This window comes from Papio anubis, chromosome 5 (genome assembly GCF_008728515.1).
Source record: "Papio anubis isolate 15944 chromosome 5, Panubis1.0, whole genome shotgun sequence".
NCBI classification, from domain to species: domain Eukaryota; kingdom Metazoa; phylum Chordata; class Mammalia; order Primates; family Cercopithecidae; genus Papio; species Papio anubis.
In genome coordinates, this window is record NC_044980.1 from 97,578,024 (window position 1) to 97,601,888 (window position 23,865).

Genomic DNA, 23,865 nt, shown 5'->3' on the forward strand with positions numbered 1-23,865 from the left:
ATATCTCTTTGCCAGATTGGTACAAATCCTAAAGCAAGTATATTAGTCTGTTCTCACACTGCTATTAAAAACATACCCAAGATTGGGTAACTTATAAAGGAAAGAGGTTTAATTGACTCTCAGTTCCACGTGGCTGGGGAGGCCTCAAAATCATGGCAGAAGGTGAATGAGGAGCAAATTCACATCTTACCTGGTAACAGGCAAGAGAGCTTGTGCAGAGGCACTCCCATTCATAAAACCAGCAGATCTCGTGAGGCTTAGTCACTACCACAAGAACAGTATGGAGAAAACTGTCCCCATGATTTAATTATCTCCACATGGTCCAGCCTTTGACATGTGAGGATTATTACAATTCAAGGTGAGATTTGAGTGGGGACACAGCCAAACTATATCAACAAGAAATTAGAAAATATGGGTGATGTTTCATAAGCAATAAATACCTATCCCATATTCTTTCCTCCTAGTTAACAAATTTCACTTTTATTCCATGCACAGATTTGACTGCATTACATTTAGACAATATTCAACTTCTCTTCAAGGAAGCATCTGTGCCATGAAATTTTGGAATTACAAGAAAAGCAGGCCCCAGCACTGTCCATGCAGATGCTGTTTTACTTATTCTATCCACTTAGTAACTAACTAACTAACTAAATAATAATAATAATAACAACAACAACAATAGAAAGTTTATATAAACACTTCAAACAGACATTGGGAAATTAACAATGCAGCTGAGAGTCCTTGAGAGAAGAGAAGCACATAAAATGAACCATCAGGCTTGCACTCTGGCTTTCTCTCTAGGAGCACTTCCAAAATCACAGTGCAGGTAAATAGAATTTAAACAGAAAGTGGCAATATCACTGATATGGTTTGACTGTGTTCCCACCCAAATTTCAACTTGAATTGTATCTCCCAGAATTGCTACATGTGGGAGGGACCCAGGGGGAGGTAATTGAATCATGGAGGTCTTTCCCATCCTATTCTCATGATAGTAAGTCTCATGAGATCTGATGGATTTATCAGGGGTTTCTGCTTATGCTTCTTCCTCATTTTTTCTTGTCACCACCATGTAAGAAGTGCCTGTTGCCTCCTGCCTTGATTCTGAGGCCTACCCAGTCATGTGGAACCATATGTCCAATTAAGCCTTTTTTCCTTCCCAGTCTCAGGTATATCTTTATCAGCAGTGTGAAAAGGGACTAACACAGTGAATGGGTACCAGGAGTGGGGGATTCCTGAAAAGATACCTGAAAATGTGGAACCTATTTAGGACCTGGGTAACAGGGAAAGGTTGGAACAGTTTCAAAGGCTCAGAAGAAGACCAGAAAATGTGGGAAAATTTGGAACTTTGTTGGGACTTTTGGAATAGCTTTGCCTAAACCATTGATACTGATATGGACAATAAGGTCCAGGCTGAGGTGGTCTCAGATGGAGATGAGGAACTTCCTGAGAACTGGAGTGAAGGTGGCTCGTGTTATGTTTTAGCACAGAGACAAACAGCATTTTGCCCCTGTCATAGAGATTTGTGGAACTTTGAACTTGAGAGAGGTGATTTAGGGTATCTGTCAGGAGAAATTTCTAAGCAGCAAAACAATCAAAAGGTGACTTGGCTTCTGTTAAAGGCATTCATAAAAGTTTGGAAAATTTGCAGCCTGATTCTGTGATCAAAAAGAAAAATCCATTTTCTGGGGATAAATTAAAGCTGGATGCAGAAATTTGCATAAGCATCAAGGAACCTAATGTTAATCCCCAAGACCATGGGGAAAATGTCTCCAGGCCCTGTCAGAGACCTTCATGGCCCTACCATCACAAGCGCAGAGGCCCAGAAGGACAAGGGGTTTCATGGGCCAGGCCCAGGGTCCCCATGCTGTGTGCAGCCTAGGGACTTTATGTTCTTTGTCCCAGCTGCTCCAGCCATGGCTGAAAGGGGCCAACAGACAGCTTAGGCTGCAGCTTCAGAGGGTGGAAGCCCTAAACCCAGGCACCTTCCATGTGGTGGTGAACCTGCAGGTGCACAGAAGTCAAGAATTGAGGTTTGGGAACCTCCACCTAGATTTCTGAAGATTTATGTAAATGCCTGGATGCCCAGGCAAAAGTTTGCTACAGGGATGGTGCCCTCATCTAAAACCTCTGCTAGGGCAGTGCAGAAGGGAAATGTGGGGTCAGAGCCCCCATACAGAGTCCCTACTGGGGCACTATCTAGTGGAGCTGTGAGAAGAAGGCCTACCGCAGAATGGTAGATCCACTGACAGCTTACACTGTGCACCTGGAAAAGCTGCAGATATTCAATACCAGCCTATGAAAGCAGCTTGGAGGTAGGCTGTGCCGTCCAAATCACAGAGGGGGAGCTGCCCAAAACCATGGGAACCCACCTCTTGTATCAACGTGACCCAGATGTGAGACAGGAAGTCAAAGGAGATCTTTTTGGAGCTTTAAAATTTGACTACCCTGCTGAATTTTGGACTTCCATTGGCCCTGTAACCCCTTTGTTTTGACCAATTTCTCCCATTTAAAATCACTGTATTTACCAAATACCTGTACCCTCATTTTATCTAGGATGTAACTAGCTTGCTTTTGAATTTAGAGGCTCATAGGCAGAAGGGACTTGCCTTGTGTCAGATGAGACTTTGGACTGTGGACTTTTGGGTTAATGCTGAAATGAGTTAAGACTTTGGTGAACTGTTGGAAAGGCATGATTGGTTTTGAAATGTAAGGTTATGAGATTGAGAGAGGCCAGGGGCAGAATGCTATGGTTTGGCGTCCCCCCACCCAAATCTCAACTTGAATTGTATCTCCCAGAATTCCCACATGTTGTTGAAGGGACCCAGGAGGTGGTAATTGAATCTTGGGGGCTGGTATTTCTCGTGCTATTTTCATGATAGTTAATAAGTGTCATGAGATCTGATGAGTTTATCAAGCATTTCCGCTTTTGCTTCTTCCTCATTTTTCTCTTGCCACTGCCATGTAAGAAGTGACTTTCACCTCATACTGTACTGCCCCAGCCATGTGGAACTGTAAGTCCAATTAAACCTCTTTTTCTTCCCCATCTCAGGTATGTCTTTATCAGTAGCGTGAAAATGAATGAATACAATCACTGGCTAGAAAAAAGTGAAATTGTATTCATTGCTGCCTTTCTGACTTGAGTTTCAGGAGTCAAAGAGAAAATCATTATGAAGAAGGAGCCACAAAACTCTATAAAATACTGTATATTTGGTTCACTAGTTTGGATGATGTTTGATAAGCAATAAATATGTAATATTCCTCTTTTCTAGTTACTTTCCTTCTAGTGGATGCAAAACTCTACAAAGATACTGGAATTCAAGCTCAGCAAAAAAATAAGCTATTTTAGTGAAACCCAGGACTTCTGTTAAAGGAAAACCATGCTGTAAAATGAAGAAAAAGATCCTAGGCTTAAGATCCATGCCCTACAAATATACCTAGGAGATGGAGAAGGCAATGTAATCCAGTGTCTCTATAATGTCTCATAACCAATAGGTGAGATAAGATATAAAATCACCAGTCATATGACTAAACAGGAATGAATTATATGTAACAAAGAGATACAGTAGTCTATAAACAGAGCAGACCCAGAGATGATATAATTATTATAGCTGTTCTATAAGGACTTCAAACCATGGATATTTATAAATGGTAGAAAAAGAGAAAAGGGAAAACAATGGGGATTAAATAGATGGAGAAAATTAATAGAATGTGTATATATTTTATATAAAGAAGAGTTAAGTGGGTCTCATGAATGTGATAAATAGTAGACCATACATTGCCTAGAACATGTATTGAACTCAGAAATACAGTTTTAGAAAAATACACAAACTAAAACAGAGAGAGAAAAAAGAGTAGACACATAAAACACACAAAGCATAAGAGATATGCAGAACATGGTAAAAAAAAAAAAAAAAAAAAAAAAAAAAAAAAAAAGGTGACAGGGAGGGTGGTTCTCAGAGGAGAATGCAGAGTTAGAAAAAAAAAAAACTGGAAAAAATGATGGTGAATGACTTCCCATGTCAGTTGAAAGATATTGCCAGTGAATTCAAGTAGGAAAAATACAAAGAAAAAAATACCTAGGTGTATTATAATCAAATAGCTTAAAATCAAAGACCAAGTGATGATATTAAAAGAAGCTGGAGGGGAAAAGTGATGTATAGCATTTAATGAAAAAGATGTATAACTGACAACTGAGATCTTAACGGAAAATGGAAGTCAGGAAATAATAAAAGGATATTTAAACTAAATTCAATTAGCCCAGAAGCCTAGGAAAAACAATTTGTTGGATATATTCCCTCTTACCCCCAACCAGCCACCCCCATGTGCCTGATCTCCATATGGAGTAGGGCAAGGAAGTTTCAGAAAATATATGGGAAAACAAAAACATGAATTATCTGTATTGTAGGAAATAATAATGTTGGCAGGTGAAATAGTTACCTGGTGTTTTATTTAGTCAAAGAGATCATGGGTCAATAAATTTCAATTCTTTTTTTTGAGATGATGTCTCTCTCTGTTGCCTAGGCTGGAGTGCAGTAGCGTGATCTCCACTTGCCTCAACCTCTGCCTCCTGGATTCAAGTGATTCTCTTGCCTCAGCCTCCCCAGTAGCTGTGATTACAGGCACGCACCACTGCACCCAGCTAATTTTTTGTATTTTTAGTAGAGACGGGGTTTCTCCATGTTGGCCAGGCTGGACTTAAACTCGTGACTTCAGGTAATCCACCCACCTCAGCCTCCCAAAGTGCTAGGATTACAGGCATGAACCACCATGCCCAGCCAGTTTCTATTGTTTTTAAGTCACATGGAAAACTACCACATTACCTTTATTCTCAATTCCTTCACTAATTTTTAATTAGTTATCCTTCATTGTATAACATGTATTTTAATAATACTCCTTGAATTCCACTTTTATTAAATGAAACAAAATACCTTCATCTATGTACTCACTGTCTATCCTATAGTATAAAAACATAAGATGTAGTTCATGTCATTCAGTAGCTTACTGTCTTATATATGTTTTAAGATTCAATGTATATAAAAGTGAAAAACAAGATGATAAACGCCTACATTATAAATTATTCAGAGCAAATAGTGTATCTGCAAAACACTATAAAAAAAACAAGAAAAATGTAAATAAGTAGAATTTAGGATGAAGCTTGGATATGAAGAACGGATAGGAAGAATTTCAGCTTATGAAGGAGAGAAGATGGGTTTCAGCAAGGAAGCAAGTTGAGAAATGTTATACTAGGCAAGTACACTGTACACAGAATGACGATATCAACTCTAGAGAAAAGTCCATACTTGGGAGTAGTGTCTAAGTGGGAGATAAAAATAATGCAGATAAATGAAAAGAAAAAGAAAAGAGAGAATAAAATTTAAATCTGCTTAGGAAGACAACTAGGAGCTGTTGTAGATTTTTTTGAACACTAACAGAATGAAAGGACATTAATTCAGAGATCATGTTCAAGATAAATTAGAGTACAAGAAAGAAAGAAAATAGTCACAGAAAAGATTCAAGAGGAGAGTCTGATAGTTATTTTAGAAAACTGGTTAGAGAAGCCAGACGTACTATGTTAAGGGCCTAAATAAATGCCACTGACCTAGGAGGATCAGCTAAATTTTCTGTGTTCCCTTTAAAATCCTGATTTCTCTATTGCAGTTTAATTTCTCTCTTTCATCTCAGGTAACATTTCAAACACTGGCATCTATTTCAGGAAACTTTTCACTGACAATAAAAAAATTCTGCCTAACCTTGGAGGACTTTGCATGAACTTTGATTCCTAAAAGCACTTAACATCCTTGGCATATATTTATAATTCTCACTACTAAGATTCAGTATTGAGAAAATGCCAAATTTGAAATTTTCAGCTATATTACCTTTAATTTCCAAGCTGTATTAATTTTGCTGACTGAAGTAGCTTTCTTTTCACCTCATGATTGTGTCTTTTCTTGAGACTACTCTGGCTAGCATGTATTTCTGAGATAGGTGAAATCTATGTTCTTATACTTTTCCTTTCAATTTTGCCTTTCTCAAGCGATAGTTCTCTTTTAGAAAATGCACCCTCTTTATATACGGATTTCAAGGGTACCACTTAGGGCATAATTGATTTTGAGGATTCCTCGGCCTGATTCTTCTATTTAGATTGAAATTTATGGAAGTAATTTGAGATGTCACTCAAATTGCAATATCAGTATTATATGGCAATTCTTTTCTTTGAGCAACAACACTGAAAATCTATTATCTTTAATAAAGGAAATGATTGTTTTTGAAGATACTTTTATTTTTAAATAAAACATTATAGAATATGTGCTTTTTTCCATAAAATATAAGTTTCTAATGCACAATCCTTTGAGCTATTGATGCAGATTCAGCCCAGAAAAACAAAACAGGGAACAGGCAAGGTTGAACTGAAAGACACTGAATATCCCGAGTGTATTCATTGAGAGTCACTCAAATTTGCAGAATCATGATAATTGATCAGTATTGAGAAAAATGAGATGATTGAAGATTGTTTAGAATATTTTTTACAAATAAAACATTTTGGAGGTGGTTTGTTTTAAGATGTAAAGTTCTGATAATTCCTTGAATCAGAGCTAACTGGGGATTCATTCTTTTTAAAATCCCTATCTGCTGCTGCAAACCCAGTCTATGTAAATAGTTACTTACAAATAGTTACATGGCAACCTGTATTGCATTTTCATAGTAAATTCCTAGGTTAGTTGTTTTCCACTAGTATGTACTATCCTTGCTAAAAATATTATAAATGCTTCTAATACCATTTTTTCAAAGAAAACTTGGAACTAATTTTCAGCTGTATCAGTTTTATAAATATAAATTGTAATTAATATAACTTAATGTAAATTAATATAAATTGCATATTTAATTTTTAACTTTCTACCTCTATAATAAAATACAAAATTTATTTTAATTTAGTCAAGTTTCTCATGATTGCTTTTCACCAAAAGTGTATATAAAAACACCCTTCTGTGTTAAATGTGCATTTTCTTTGCTATCAGGGGAACTCACTCCCAATGGTTAATGTGGGTTCTTTTCTATTTCCCTAAGCATTTCGGCTGGTTTGAGAAGTAAAGGGAAAGAGTACAAAAGAGAGAAATTTTAAAGCTGGGTGTCCAGGGGAGACATCACATGTTGGCAGGTTCCGTGATGCTCCTCAAGCTGTAAAACCAGCAAGTTTTTATCAGCAGTTTTCAAAAGGGGAGGGAGTGTACAAATAGGGTGTGGGTCACAGATATCAGGTGCTTCACAAGGTAATAGAATATCACAAAGCAAATGGAGGCAGGGCGAGATCACAAGACCACAGGATGGGGCAAAATTAACATTGCTAATGAAGTTTCGGGCATGCATTGTCATTGATAACATCTTATCAGGAGACAGGGTTTGAGAGCAGACAACCTGTCTGACCAAAATTTATTAGGCGGCAATTTCCTCATCCTAATAAGCCTGAGAGCGCTACAGAAGACTGGGGCTTATTTCATCCCTTTGGCCATAGAAGACAGCCTCCCAGAAGGGGGCCATTTAGAGGCCTACCCTCAGGGTCGCATTCTCTTTCTCAGGGATGTTCCTTGCTGAGAAAAAGAATTCAGCGATATTTCTCCTATTTGCTTTTGAAATAAGAGAAATATGGCTCTGGTCCACCTGGCTCACTGGCAGTCAGAGTTTAAGGTTATCTCTCTTGTTCCCTGAACATTGCCATTATCCTGTTCTTTTTTCAAGGTGCCCAGATTTCATATTGTTCAAACACACATGCTCTACAAACAATTTGTGCAGTTAACGCAATCATCACAGGGTCCTGAGGCAACATTCATCCTCCTCAGCTTACGAAGATGATAGTATTAAGAGATTAAAGTAAAGATAGGCATAGGAAATCACAAGGGTGTTGATTGGAGAAGTGATAAGTGTCCATGAAATCTTCACAATTTATGTTCAGAGATTGCAGTAAAGACAGGCATAAGAAATAATAAAAGTATTAATTTGGGGAACCAATAAATGTCCATGAAATCTTCACAATGTGTGTTCTTCAGCTGCGGCTTCAGTGGTCCCTCCATTCAGGGTCCCTGACTTCCCGCAACACTTTGCACTTGATAGTATTATCTATATCATAAACTATAGTGATGTTAAAATTTGAAAATAAGTTTATTTACTAAAATATAACTCTTGAAGGCAGAGGATACAAAATCTTTTATAGGAAATGGGATCTAACATAATTTTACTTAGTAATCTGTACTTGGTAGGAGCTTAATAAATGTTTAAGTAAATGCATGAATTATTTATCTTGTGTATTAATCATTTGTTATCCCTGAGTTTGTTTCAATAGAGGAACATTGGCCTCTAGGCAATTAATTTCACTTTAAATGAGTACATAGTTATTTCTGGACTTTACAAAATTAAATCAATTAAAAATTATCCCATGTCAAAATGCATTTGTTTCATAGTTTTTAGAAGAATATGTTTTCCTAGATAATCCATTGCAGTGTACATTCTAAAATTCTTGTTAAGAGCTGTGATTTATAATCACCTAATTTAGATTTTGATTATCAATTCTGGATTGTTTTCTGTAAAAAATATGACAGTAGTATTTTTCTATAAAAATATTATAATGGGATTATGATTCCAAATTACTGTGAAGACATTTTTTAAACTTGGTTGATGTGGCTTATGATAACTTATGGTATTTTGGATGAGTATATCTTGTTTTGATTCACAATGTATGAATATTAAGGGACTACATCAAGAGAAAAAAGCCTTCATATAGTTTCTTGTAAAAGTGAATACTGAATAGTATCCATTTGACAAATTTTTACTTCAGTATTTATAGAAATAAGTAACTTAAACCAGTAATTCTTAATCAATGAAAGCATCATAATAGTGGGAGGAACTTTTTGAAAATACACTGAACTGCATTATATAAGAAACTCTTATATAGAGCAGGAATGGCATTCTGCTGTGTTTCATTCAAAATTTGCCCAGGTGATTATTATATACAACCCCATTTTCTTAGTTCATTTTGTGCTACTGTAACAGAATACCAGAGACTGGGTAATTTGTAAAGAACAGAAATTCATTTGTACGGTTCTGGAGGCTTGGCAGTGTAAAGTGGAGGAGCCCACATCTGGTGAGGGCCTTCTTACTGCGTTATCCTTTTGCAAAAGGCAGAAAGGCAAGAAAGCACACAGGAGAAAGAAGGAAGGAGGCTGAGCTTATCCTTTGATCAAGAATCATCTCTCTGGATAAGTAACCCACTCCTGAGATAAGACCATTATTCCATTCATGAAGGCAGAGTCCTCATGACCAAATTACCTCTGAAAGGTACCACTTCTCAACAATGCTGCACGGGGGATTAATTTTACAACACGTGAATTCATAGAACACATTCAAACATTAGCACCCATTATAGCAACTGGAATATAGGCACACGTGTTCACACTACAGACACACATTTAATTTTCTGGTCAAACTCCATACTCATACTAGTTTCCAGGTTTATGTTTTGATATGCTGGAAATACGGGTCAATAAGCCTAATGATCTATATAAGTTGGTGATGGTGATGGTGAGTACTATTTTCTCAGTCTAAGAGTGGCTTTATTTATGACAAGTAAGGAAGAGCCAATTATTAATATTAAGAATATTAGTTAATATTAGAAAGTTAGGAATTTAAATATATTTATGTGTGTGTGCATATATATATATGTGCGTGTACACATGTGTATGTATAAATGTTTATAATCCCTTTGTGTCCCAATGTCTCATTCTCCACTCCTTCTAAGAAATTTCAAAATTGCCTTTCCTTCTGTACTCCTCTATTTCTAACCTCCTGAACTGATTCTTCATTTCAAGGAAGTCAATTCTTCCCGATGGATGTTGAACATCTTTCTCTTTAGAACTGCAATTGAGAAAATTAACTAATACTTACCAAGGGTGCCAAACCTAAAACCCCTTCCAAGTAAGTACTTAAATTAATAATAATTATGCTTAGGGCAGATACAGCTAGGCTTTGCACAAAATAACTCACTAGACTTTGTTACTTGGATCCAAGGCTGCCATCCTAGACACAGAAAATTTCAGGATCCATTTGGGAATTTAATGTGAAATTTCTACTCCAACAGTAGCACATGTTACTAGCTAGTGACTTACCAATTCAACCATAACTTGCCTAATATAGCTAAAATCTAAGACAGGAACGTGGGAAAGAGGCAGGAGAGTGGTGCAATTGCCAAGAGATATGAGCAGGCAGGAACCAGAAATAATGTAGGGATAGATTCCAGTATTTGCATTTCCAGTGTACAAAATACATGAGCCTCTCTTACAACACTCTATACTAGCTCCTAATTTAGAACATTTTTACTATTTTCACCCTGAGATTCCATGTGTGCACTCTGATATCCCAGAGGAAAATAAAAATGATTCTTGGAAATGTGCTATAATATGAAACATAATAGTACCTAAAATAAGTTATACGGGTCTACATAGGGAAATAATTCTTTTCACCCTGAAGCAATGTTAAAAAACTGCATTAAAAATCATCAAAAACCTAACACATGTACATAGGTTAACACCCATGAGAGATTATGCCTCCTGACCTAGATGGCCTTAATGTTCACCTCAGCTTGACTAAACTTTAACCAGGCTTCTTTTTGACTTTAGGCTCTTGACCTCTCTTTTTTTAGAACATTTACTTTAGAAAACTTGTAATTGTGAATTCTTTCTCTGCTTCTTTGAGATGTAAATCTTTTTAAAAGCTCTTGCCAGGTTTACAACCCAGGAATGTTTCTCAAGGACCTAGGAGGCACTCCTTTGAAATGCAAGCATCAAGACAGATAGTGCCCTGATCTCCCAGTTTCTGTGGGATGGTAGGAGCCTGCATTCTACAGAGCCTTGCTCCAAACTGTAGAACTATCTCCCGTAGTAAAGATAGGAGAAAGTTTATTTTTCTTTAGTTTAAGGCCAGTTAACAAACACAGGTGGCCTATAGTCCCTCCCACCTTAGCCCTTAAAATCTTTATAGCTCTTTTTTTCAATTCAGCATAACTCAGACTGAGTTCTAGACTCATTCCATTTTTGCAAGGGTCTTGAATAAAGTCTTTGTCACCTTTTAAATTTTATTCTGTATGATTTTTCTTTTGATACTACCATTCTTCCCTCACTTCACCCTTATACACTTAAAAAAATATATGGTTTATGGTAGAAGCAATAAAGTGAAAGATGCCAAGGCTACAAAGAAGCTATGAATTATTTTCAGAGAATAGAGAGTGATGGATCGTGTATCTAAGGAAGCTCAAATCAGAAAGAAAGTTGATGAATTAACAGAAGAGCAGATTTCCAGGGGAGGGAGAAAAGAGCCCCTGATTCTGACGTGGCAAGTTATGTTTTTTTTGTTTTGTTTTGTTTTGTTTTGTTTTGTTTTCCAGAGCTGCTCTAAGTAACAGCTTCCATTTCTTCATGAGCTCAGTGAGATAATTTTCTGTAACTTCTTGTAAGGGAGGAGACCACCCATCATATTGTCTTATGCCCAATTTCTGCCTCCAAAGAAAGAAGAAGTAAAAACTAAAAGGCAGAAACGAAATCCACAAGCAGACAGCCCGGCACCACACCCTGGGCCTGGTAGTTAAAGCTCTACCTCTGACCTAATCGGTTACATTATCTATAGATTACAAACATTATATAGAAAAGCACTATGAAAATCCCTGTCCTGTTCTGTTACATTCTAATTACCGGTGCATGCAGCCACCTGTCATGTATCCCCTGCTTGCTCAATTGATCACGACCCTCTCACACAGACCCACTTACAGTTGTGAGCCCTTAAAAGGGACAGGAATTGCTCATTCGGGGAGCTCTGTGGTTGGAGATGTGAGTCTTGCTGAAGCTCCCAGCTGAATAAAGCCCTTCCTTCTTTAACTCCGTGTCTGAGGGTTTTTGTCTGCGGCCTGTCCTGCTACACTTGTACTGGATTTCAAAGATCATTGCCTCTATTGTCTTCATTTTTCCTTAAGACTGAATCTTCATCAAGTCCTCAGAATTCTCTCTCCCAAAGTTGAAAAAAGTTCTCAAGTTTGTATAAAATGTTCAGTCAATATTTGCTAGAAATGCAGATTTTGAACAAGGCAATAATTACAAGACACAAGGATATTGTAGTGAAATTTAGAGGCCACATCCACAGCTGATGTGCTCTATTTCTTTTGCCCCCTCCATTTAAACCCCCATTCCTTTTTATTATTGGGCAAACACACTTTCTCAGATTTCCTGCTTATTTATCCTACTCTATTTCCTCTGTAATGGGGAGGTCTTTTCATATTAGAGTTCTTTATAATTTTGCATCTTAAGTGGACAAATATCCTTAGACCCCAAGGAAACTCCTTAGAAATTGAAAACAGTTATTCATATTGTTCCAAAGAGGAAACAAAAAGAATAAATGACGTTTAAAGTCAAGTCCCTGTGATAATAACAATAAACTTTTCTTTGCTCTTCATGTTCTCAATCTTATATTTTCTCATCAATACTGATTTTTCTTATTTTCATTTTAACAAATAAACAAGCAAAAAAATCAGAAACAAACAGAAAACCTCTAAAAACAAACAGAAAGACACACACACACACACACATACACATGTGCGCACACACACACACACACACAAAAATAATGACCAAAATTGGTGAAATGAAAATTGTTTTCAGGTACAGACTCTGAAATATTCAATAATGAATATGATTACATTGAATCAGAAATCAAAATTACTGAAATTTATAGTCCATGTTAGCTACTTTAATTAACCTTTTTGCCTAAGAAATTTTATTTCTAAAAGACTCAGTGTTTTGTCTATAAATGAAAATGATGATTCCTGATATACCAATATCAGAATGTTTTAAAAATAAAATGTATTAACAAATATAAAAATATTTCATGAAATAGCTCTATAAAATTGACTGCGGCAATATTAAGGAAAATAGTTCACTAGTATTGGATGTTATAAATCTTAAGTCACAGTATTAACTGCAATCTCCCGGATATTTTAAAATCTAGTAGTTTACAGTAATAAATGTAAGAAAACGTATCTTAGAGAATTTCAGAAACTTCTGGGCATCATTCATTGTTTGCATATATAAGGCCAAGTTTGTGTATATTTATTTAATTGAGACTTTTCATTCACAGGGCTAAATGCTTTACTGTTTTACCACATCTCAGGGGCTTCCTGTTGCAACAAATAAACTTATAGCTTGTAGGTGTACGCATAGCAGAGTGTTTAACTTTGTTGATTATAATGAAGTAAAATTTGACAACAGTGATGGTTTTACGAAGACATATTTTCTCCCTAAATTAACTTAGAACTACATTATGATCACAATAAATGTTAACAGGCTTTTTGTGTGTGAACTAGACAAAAGGTATTTAAAGTATATATGGAAAAAATAGCATATAAAATAAACAAAGTCTTATAGAGGAGTATTTACTAAGAATTTACATTTCAACATGTCAGATAGGTATTTAAAACTTAATTAAAGCATTTCCTATCACCTTGTACTTTTAAGCAAATCATGAAATAGAATAGAGAGACATGAAATAACCCCAAATTCCTATGTGAACTTGGTAGGTTAATGTCAAGTTATTTCAAATTGTGAGGGAATTAAAATGTGGTTATTTTAATACATGAGTTTCAGCCTTCTGGTTCATGATAGATGTATCACAAAATATAGATAGATGCCTCTTTCACTTATTATATAACATTAAATTCCAGATCAATAATAATTTAAAGTTAAAAATGAAACTAGAAGGCTATTGGAGGAATATATAGGATAATTACATTTAATGTATATTTAGATTAAGGAGTCACTTTCTAAGCAGGGCCTGTAAGTTGAAATCATATTTTTTAAGCAAATAATTTAAGATATCATAATTATGAATTTTCCAAGTAAAAACAAATTATTAAAATGATTCAGAAAAATATCTAAATCATCAATTTTGCAAAGACATATTTTCTTAAAAATAAACAGATAAAATACCTAACATTCAATGGTGAAATGGACATGAACATATAGTTTATAGAAAAATAAAAAAAATTACCGATTAAAAATATAAAACTTTGCCAGTCATGATGGTTCATGACTGTAATCTGAACACTTTCAGAGGCTGAAACAGGAGGATTGGTTGAGTCCAGGACTTTGAGACCAGCCTGGGCAACATGATGAAACCCTGTCACTATAAAAAAAACCCACAAAAATTGGCCTGCTGTGGTAGTGTGTACCTGTAGTCTTACCTCCAGAGGAGGCTGAGGTAGGAAGATGACCTGAGCCTGAAGCTACAGTGAGCTGTGATCATGCTACTGCACTGCAGCCTGGGTATCAGAATGAGACTCTGTCTCAAAGAAAAAAAAAAAGTCCATAAAAATTCTTCAACTCCACACACATTACACCACAAAACAGTTGTCACCAATCACAGCAATAATCATAAGGTTAGTAATATGCAATGTCCTAAGTTTATGGAGAAATGATTATTCAAAAAGTGTTGATAAAATATGTATCCACATTTAAAATACACCTTAATTTCAATCCCAAAATTCTACTGGTGTTGACTTATTCTACAGACAGGCTGTGTCTGTACAGAAAAAGTAAGATAATTTGGACTGCATGGAAGACAAAAAAATAAATAAATAAAGAATAGAGATGATGTTAATGAACATTATGTAATAGCAAAAGACAGATATTTTTAAAAATCCATTAATAGGTACCAATTGAATAATCCAAGATAACTTCATAAAATTAGACAAAATAATACATAGTTATTTTGATTCCTTTTGAAGTGTAAGGTGGATCAGTATCAATGATATGAATGATCAGCTAGCTATGTAGATCTAAAAGGAAGAATAGAAGAGGGTATCTTTTTTATAGTATATGTTCCCTTTCTGTAAAAGTATAAATTTATAAATGAGTGCACATTACTCTTCATATATGAAGTATATTTGTGGAAGAATATTTAAAACAAACTGTTAGCAGAGTTATTTTTTGGGAATATGTTACCATAAATCTGAAGTAAGAGAGAAACACTTACTAATTGTCTAATCTTTTGAATTGTCTGATGCATTTCCTTTTTAATAAAAGTAAATTGTCGATGGCTTCTTATGTTTAAGTAACAACTAAAAAATAAAAAAGGATATACAAAAACAAAACACATAATATATTTTAGTGTCTTAAAATAACTTAGTAGACACAGCCCCTTTTTTCCGAAAGAGTATATTTCCCATAGTTTAAAGGAAGAACACACGAATCAAATCAGGAAAGCCCAGGCCTTTCATATTTGGCCTTTCGTACTATTGGTATTTATAAGCTCAAGCCAAATTTTATGGCAATTTATTTACAGAGAAATATAAGAACTCTGCTAGAATATAAGGATTCTGAATAGCAAATGCTCCTCTCCTAGATCCAGGATTAATTTCTTCTGTGATTTCAACTTTCATCCTTTACATTTTTATTTTAGTAAATTTTATGATATGTTGTCAATAGTGTTAGCATAACAGTTTAAGGTTTACTCTATTTATTTACATATAAGTGTCTCTCTTTATATATCACATGTAGGAAATGGAAAAGTAATTTTCTCTCTGAATTTTATATACTGCTCTCTGTTTGCGAAAATGACTTGCCCTCTTCATAGCACAGAATTTAGACTAGATCTGTTATCATTCACCATGCATAATGTATTCTTTCCTGTCTCCATGCTATTTCTCCCGACTACAAGTGTTCAGACTTGTAATTAGTCAATCTTCTTCTTTTTTCTTCAATGGTATGGAGCCTTTATAAAGTTAATTAAAATATCTTAATAAGAAATCTCCTCGTTTATCTTTTTTGTTTGTGAACTCTGTATAGTTTTATGTCTTTCTTGATATTATTTCCAAAGTCATATTCATCTTTTCAAATATACTGTAATTATCTTGAGAGCAAAAGCAAGTTTCTTCTATTTAATTTACTTCACATGCCATTTAGTAAAATACTTTACCATTACGTTTTTAACAAAATTTTAAACACTTTTATTAAATAATAAGGTAAGATTTGTAAGAATGTCATCACTGTCAAATTATTTTTTCATACCAGTAAAATTACAAGTGATTATGAGGGAAGAGAGAGACCTTCTTATATTGTTTTATATTGTTTTATACTCAGAAAAGGAAAGAGAAGCGAAACTAAAGGCAGGTAGACCGGCGTCTGTGAACCAGATCAGGAACCAGGCTTGGGCCTGCCTGGTCTAAGCCTTGTAGTTAAAGATCGACCCCTGACATAACCGGTTACATTATCTATAGATTCCAGACATTGTACGGAAGGACAGTATGAAACCTTCCGTTCTGTTCTGTTTCATTCTGACCACCGGTGCTCGCAGCCCCAGGCACATACCCCCCAGCTTGCTCAATCGATCATGACCCCCTCACGCGCATCCCCTTTGAGTTGTGAGCCCTTAAAAGGGACAGAAGTTAAGCATCTGACGAGCTCGGATTTTAAGACGCTAGCCTGCCCATGCTCCCAGCTGATTAAAGCCATTCCCTGCGCTATCTTGGTGTCTGAGGGGTTTTGTCTGAGGCTTGTTCTGCTACGATAAGACATTCTTACTGGTCAAATATGCATAGTAGAGTGCAGGACAATTCACTAGGTAGCCTTGCACCAACTCAGTTCTCCTCTCTTTTCTTGTTTGTAGTACTCAAGAAATTGTAGAATGTGCCGGAATGCAAAATCCTGAGATGGGCTGTACTGGTGAGAACGACCTGGGATCTATTCTTCTTTCCCTTAGAAGCAGAATGTACCTCCAGGCTTTAACAGCATATCGTGTTGTTCCTGATGTATGTTACCCTTGGGTCTGCCCTTCATGATCCCTGAGCTGCAGTGCAAGTGGGGCACTCACAGTCAAGACTTCAACCACATTAAGCTGCTTTCCTCAACCTTGGGAGAGCAGCTCACAATAAATCCTAAGCCTCCGTTGTCCTTTGCTGTCTATTTATAAGTAATACATCCACTTTGTGTAATTTGTGTGCATTGGTGTTGTGTCTCACCAGACTCACACAAGTTTGTAATCAGTGCATAGTGAATCTACTTCATATATAAATAAACTATTTAAAATAAATTTATAATAACTCTTGCATAATAAAGTATAATTTACTTTTTCATGTATTTTCCTCCATTCTTTTTTCTATAAACATTTTAATGTATTTATAGTCATAATCTATATTTACTTGTATGTTTCTTTTACTTTACTAACAACTTCAACATATGCTTTACTAGATTACTTTAAAAAAGTCATAGAGGAATAATATTTGCATAACATTTTATTACTTACAGTATCTTACATCTATTAAAGCAAACATGTGTGTGCATGTTGGGCATTTAGGTTGGCCTCATTGTTTCCATGCCAATCTAGATTTTGTATAAACGTACATTCAATGAAGTTTTTTGATACATGGGGGTCTCTATAGACTAGATTTCAAACAGTGATAACAGTTGATCAAAATCGGTTACTTTCAAGATTATGAAACATTGGAACACACAATTGTTAATATGTGTGTTTCAAAAATCTCTATTGTATCTGTTTTTCTAAGAAATTACTGTTTACTTTCAGCAGTTTTTGACACTAAAACGTATTTTGCGTACTGCATGTCTCGAGATGAATTGGTGCCCCTAAAAAAGCAAAAGATGCCAGGGACAAGAGGAAAATTGTGAATATTAATTGTAAATAATGATTTTAAAAAGCATATCTGGCTTAGAAGTAAAGATATTTTAATGAGCAGTTAAGATGCTACGTGAATGATAGTAGGTGAATGATCATAGCCTGAGTGGGATACAGAGAGAAGAGTTCCAAGACCTCAGCGCAACCCACCATGCTCTCCCTCTGCCACCCAAGTCAGCATATGTGCTTCTGCTGATCATTGGGGAATTTGTGGGCAAACTGGCTCTTACTCCTCAGTGCCACCTACTGGACAAAAGATTGGTCGGGCAATTGTGTAACTGCTGGGGAATGAGATAAGCTTCCCGAGACCTCCATACTTGAAGCCCCACAGAAGAGAGTGAACCAACTCACGTGCTCAGTACATTGCTACAATAATCCGCATTAGAGAAGGACACTGTCCTAAAGCTACCTATAACCAAGGAGCTCATATATTACCTTGGCACTCTAAAGTCACAGAGAATTGAAGCCAAATGATCATACACAACAGACATTACAGTCACACCCTCAAGGGGGGAGAATTATCTCATCCAAATGAAAATAAATTTAAAAATAACAAATGGCAGGTTTTCTAGATGATTAGGATCAATGCAAGAACTCTAACAGTACAAAACCCCAAAATATCTCAACACCCCAAAGATCACAGTAGCTCTCTAGCAATAAATCCTAACCAAAATGAAAATTCTGAAATGACAGACAAATAAGTCAAAATATGGATTGTAAGAAAGCTCAGTGAAATCAAAGAGAAAGTTGAAAACCAACAGAAAGAAACCAGGAAAACAATTCAGGATATGAATGAAAAAAATTGCTTAAGAGATGGATATTTAAAAAAATACAGAACTTCTAGGAATAAAAAATTCATTGAAGGAATCACAAAATGTGAAAGCTTTAACAGTAGACTAAATCAAGCAGAAGAAAGAATTTTAGATATTGAAGACCAGTCCTTAAAATTAACCTAGTCAGGCAAAAATAAATAAATAAATAAATAATAAAATAAAAAAATAACAAAGCCCTCAAGAAATATGGGATTATGTAAAGTGGCCAGACATATTAATTACACATTCTTGAGGAAGAAGGAGACATAAAATATTAGAAAATGTATTTTACACAACAATTCAGGAAAAGTTCCCTGGTTAGAGAGAGAATTAGACATTCAGACACTAGAAGCTTCAAAGACCACCTGGCAGATTGTCTGCAAGACTAACCTCATCAAAGCATATAGCCATCAGTTTATCCAACATCAAAGGGAAGGAAAAAATCCTAAAAGTATCTGGAGAAAAGTGTCTAATCATTTATAAAGGAAGTTCCATCAGACTTACAGCCTAGACTGTAAGTAGGTATGTTACAAGTCAGAAGAGATTGCCATACTATCTTCAGCCTTCTTAAACAAAAAACATGCCAGCCAATGATTTCATATCTGGGCAAACTAAGCTTTATAGAGGAAGAAGAAACTAAGTCATTCCCAGAGAAGCAAAAGCTAAAGAAATGTGTCACCACTAGGCTAATCCTACAAGAAATGCACAAAGGAATTTTAAATGTGGAAATGGAAAGGTGATATTTGCCATTATAAAAGTACACGTTAGTTCAAAGCTCATAAATCCTATAAAGCAATTACACAATTGAGACTACAAAGCAGCATTATGACAGGAACAAAAGTTCAAATATCAATGTTAACCTGGAACGTTAATGGCCTAAATGCTTCACTTAAAACATACGAACAGCCAAATTGGGTTAAGAAAACAAACAAACAAGCAAAACATGTTCTAAACATTTGTTGGCTATAGGAGACTCACCTAATCGTTAAAGACACCTACAGATTCAAAGTAAAGGGGTGGAAAAAGGTACACTACACAATGGAAAACAAAAATTTATATCAGATAAAACAGACTTTAAATCAATAATAGTAAAATTTAGACAAAGAAGGTCATTATATAATGATAAAGTGTTCAATTCAATAAGAAAATATAACTGTCCTCAATATATATGCACCCAGACTTATAAAACAAACACTTCTAGACTTAAGAAAAGAGAAACAGTAATAAAATAATAGTGAGGAACTTCAACACCATACCGGTAGCACTAGACATCATTGAAGCAGAAAATCAACAAAGAATCTCTGGATTTAAACTGGAATCTAGACCAAACAGACCTAATAGACATTTACAGATATCTATCAAACACTTGCAGAATATACACTTTTCTCATCTGCACATGGAACATTCTTCAAAATAGACCATATGCTTGGCCATAAATTAAGTCTCAGTGAAGTTAAAAAGAATTAAAATAATATCAAATATCTTTCAGACCAAAGTGGCATAAAATTAGAGATCAATACTAAGAGGAGCTTTCAAAACTTTACTAATACATGGAAACTAAACAACTTGATCCTGGATGATCTTTGGAGAAATAGAAATTAAGGCAGAAACAAAATCGAAACAAGAAAAATGGAAATGAAGCATTTCAAAATTGTGGGATACAGCCAAAGAAGTGCTAAGAGAAAAAAGTTTAAAGAATTAAATGTCTAAATTAAACAGATGGAAAGATCTCAAATTAACAACCTAACATTACATCTCAGGAAACTGGAAAAACAAGAACAAACCAAACCCAAAGCTAATAGGAGATAAGAAATAACAAATACCTGAGTAGAAGTAAATGAGAATGAAACCACAACAAAAATGATACAAAGGATCAATGAAGCAAAAAGTTGACTCTAAGAAAACATAAACAAAATTGATAGAGTGATAGCTAGATCAACCAAGAAAAAATAGAGGATATGTAAATAAACAAAATCAGAAAGGATAAAGGTGGTGTTATAACCAATACCACAGAAATACCAAAGATCATCAGAGATTATCATGAGCATCTTTATGTGCAGAAACTAGAAGATCTAGAGAAAATGGAAAATTCCTGGAGACATACACCTTTCCAAGATTGAACCAGGAGGCAACTGAAATCTTGACCAGACCAATAGCAAGGAATGAAATTGAATAAGTTCTTTTATAAAAATCTCCCAAGCATAAAAAGCCCAGGACCTGATGGATTCACAGGCAAATGTCACTATACACACAAAGGAGAGCTGGTACAAATCTTTCTGAAATAATTCCAAAAAAACTGAGGAGAAGAGATTTCTATACAACTCATTCTACAAAATCAATTCATCATGATGCCAAAATCAGTCAAGGACACAACAACAAAATAAAACTATAAGGTTGTATTTCTGATTAACATAGATACAAATGTCCTCAACAAAATACTAGCAAACTAAAATCAATAGCACATCAAAAAGATAATGCATCATGATCAAATGGGGTTTATTCCAGAAATGCAAGGATGGGTTAACATACATGAATCAATAAGTGTGATTCACCACATACACGTAACTTAAAATAAAAACTATATGGTTATCTCAATGCAGAAAAAGCATTCAATAAAATCCAATATTTCTTCATGATAAAATGCTCAACAAATTAGATGTTGAGGAACATACCTCAAAATAATAAAAGGTGTATAGAGCACACTCACAGCCAACATCAGATTGGATATAGAAAAGTTGAACGCCTTTTGCCTAAGAACTGGAACAATACAAGAATGCCCAGTCTTATCAGTCTTGTTCAACGTAGTGTTGGAAATCCTAACCGAGTAACCAGGTAGGAAAAACAAATGCAAGGCATCCAAATTAGAAAAGAGGAAGTCAAATTATCTTTATTTCCTGATTACATGATCTTATAGCTAGAAAATCGTAAGACTTCTCTGAAAAACTACTAGATTTGACAAATGACTTCATTACGGTTTCAGGATGCAAAATCAACATGAACAATCAGTAGAATTTCTATACACCAATAACACTTAAGCTGAGAATTAACTCAAAAATACAATCACATTGACAATAGCTACAAAAAAAATTAAACTACCTAGGAATATATTTAACCAAGGAGGTGAAAAATCTGTACAAGGAGAACTACAAAACACTGATGAAATAAATCAGATATGACACAAACAAATGGAAAATTATTCCATGCTCATCGATTAAAATAATCAATATTGTTAAAATAACCACACTACCCAAAGCAATATATAGGTTCAATGCAATTTCTATAAATTTTCCAATATTATTTTTCACAGATTTAGAAAAAAAAAAAATCCTAAGATTAATAAGGAACCAAAAGAGAGCCATAATAGTCAAAGCAATCCTAAGCAAAAATAACAAAGCTGGAGGCGTCACATTACTTGACCTCAAATTACACTACAAGTCAATAGTAATCAAAATAGCATGGTGCTTTTACAAAGTAGACACATAGATCAATCAAACAGAATAGAGAACCCAGAAAGAATATCACATACCTACAACCAACCAATCTTTGATAAAGTCAGCAAAAATATATAATGAGGAAAGAACACCCTATTTTAAAATGATGCTGGAAAAATTAGTTAGCCCTATACAAAAGAATGAATCTAGATCCCTATATTTTACCATATACAAAAATTAACTCAAGATATATTAAATACTGAAATGTAAATACTGAAGCTCTAAAAATTGTAGAATAAAATCTAAGAAAAACTCTTCTGGACATTGGCCTAGGCAAAGAATTTATGGCTAATACTGTAAAATCAAGTGCAATAAAACCAAAAATGGACAAATAGAGCTAAATCAAAGTATAACAAATCTTCTACATAGCAAACAAAATAATCAACACAATAAACAAACAGCTTACCAAAAAGGAGAAAATATTTGCAAACTATGAATCTGACAAAGAGCCAATACCCAAGATCAACAAGAAATGCAAAAACTCAACAACAAAACAACAAATAACTCCATTAAAAAGTAAGAAAAGGACATGAACAGATATTTCTCAAAAGAATACATGCAAGTGGCTGACAAACAAATTTAAAAATATTCATTATTACTAAATCATCAGAGAAATGCTAATTAAAACTACAGTGAGATACAATCTCATACCAATCAAAATATCCATTATTAAAAAGTCAAAAAGGCAACAGATGTTGGTGAAGATGCAGAAGAAAAGGGAAAGAATGCTAATGCACTGTTGATGGGAATGCAAATTAGTATAACCTCTATGGAAAGCAGTATGGAGATTTCTCTAATAACTGAAAATATAACTACCATTAGACCCAGCGACTCCACCACTAGATATCTACCCAAAGAAAAATAATCATGCTATCAAAAAGACACCTGCACTACTATGTTTATTGCAGCACTATTCACAATAGCAAAATCATTGAATTACCTAGGTGTCCATCAGTGGATGATTGGATGAGGAAAATGTGCTATATATACACCATAGAATACTACATGGCCAAAAAAAAAAGGAATGGCATCATGTCTATTGCAGCTACATGATGGAGCTGGAGGCCATTATCTTAAATGAACTAAATCAGAAAGAGAAAATTAAAGACTGCATGTTCTCACTTATAAGTGGGAGCTAAACAATGGTTACACATGGGCATACAGAGGGAAGTAATAGACACTGGGAATTCTAAAACTGGGAAGAATGAGAGGGGGCTAAGGGTTATAAAATTACTGATTACGTACAATGTTTCCTATTTGGGTGATGGATACACTAGAAATCCAAACCTCACCATTATGCAATATATCCATGTAACAAATCTGTCTTGCTCCCTCCCCTTCATATATATGTGCTTGCTATCTCTCTCTCTCTCTCTCTCTATATATATATATATATGCACACACACACACACGTACATATATATGTATATACATACAAAAAAGTTTATATATATGTAACACATATACATATATAATGCTATGTAGATGTATTAATGCATTCATATATATAATGCTATACACAATAAATGCTATGTAGGAATCATTACTGTGGATTTTTGTTTTCTTTTATTTTCTTCATATCTCCCAGTATTTTTTGTTTTGTTTTGTTTTAACTTTTTTTTTTTTTTTTTTTTTTTTTTGAGACAGAGTTTTGCTCTTCTTGCCTAGGCTGGAGTGCAATGGCATGATCTTGGCTCACTGCAACCTCCGCTCCCTAGGTTCAAGCAATTCTCCTGCCTCAGCCTCCTGAGTACCTGAGGTTACAGGTGCTCACCACGATGCCTGGCTAATCTTTTGTATTGTTAGTAGAGATGGGATTTCACCATGTTTGCCAGGCTGGTCTCGAA

General features: G+C 35.0%; 1 long non-coding RNA gene across 4 annotated transcripts in view; it reads left to right on the forward strand.

Annotated features, from left to right (window-relative positions):
* LOC103885294 overlaps positions 1-17,158 on the forward strand; it is a 36,170-nt gene extending 19,012 nt beyond the window's left edge. For all 4 annotated transcript variants that reach the window (XR_004183792.1, XR_648316.4, XR_002522675.2 and 1 more), the window contains one exon: positions 16,693-17,158. This is a non-coding gene — a long non-coding RNA (uncharacterized LOC103885294). The remainder of the gene's footprint in view (positions 1-16,692) is intronic.
* Positions 17,159-23,865: the final 6,707 nt, after the last annotated feature.